The following is an 865-nucleotide window of genomic DNA, read 5'->3' as shown; positions in this document are numbered from 1 at the left end:
GGCAGGTGTCTGATTTGCGCTGCTGCGCTGGGCACGTGGGCTGGGGACTGAGGAGCACCCTGCTCTGGATGTGGAGGGCCTGCCCGGGGCCTGGGCAAGAGACAGCTGGTGTGGGACCTCGGTTTCCCCAGGGAGGGGAGAGAATGGGCCCGGGAGACTTGAGGGGATTCGCAGGCAGGAGGGGCCTGCTGTGGTCACACTGGCACCCCCCTTGGCTCCGTCTCTACCCCCTGCCCTGAGGGAATGGTGGGGCCGCTCAGTCTGAGGGACAAGGGGGACACACACCCACGTTCTGAATCCCCAAGAGCCACACAAATGGGATAGAGATTCGGGGAGAAAGGCCGAGCAAAACCACAGGTCCTCCACGGGCCCAGAAAGAAGGCTTCCTGGAGGAGGGAAATCCCAGGAGAGCTCCTTCTAGAACACTCTGCAGGCGGTTCTGGAGGGGAGAGGCAAGAAAACAGGGCCGCAGTAGCCCACCAAATAATATCACTATTTGTTGTCATTGTTGCTACAACTTCTTGAGCAATTGTTATGCGCCTGGAATTGTGCCAAGTGACTGTATTATGTGTGGGTGGTTTTTTTTTTTTTAAGATTCTATTTATTTAGTAAAAGAGAGCACAAGAAGCGGGGGAGGGTCAGAGGGAGAAGCAGACTCCCCGTTGAGCAGGGAGCCCTATGCAGGACTCGATCCCGGGACTCCAGGATCATGACCTGAGCCGAAGGCAGTCGCCTAGCCCAACTGAGGCACCCAGGCACCCCTGTATTATGTGTTTTAAGGCATTTACTCCTTAGAGAGCTTGCTCTAGGGTCAGGCGTGGGTCTACTGTGAGGATTACATGAGATAAGATATGCCAAGTGCCCA

This window comes from Zalophus californianus, chromosome 7, assembly GCF_009762305.2.
Source record: "Zalophus californianus isolate mZalCal1 chromosome 7, mZalCal1.pri.v2, whole genome shotgun sequence".
NCBI classification, from domain to species: Eukaryota; Metazoa; Chordata; class Mammalia; order Carnivora; family Otariidae; genus Zalophus; species Zalophus californianus.
Note: the sequence above shows the minus strand (reverse complement) of the source record.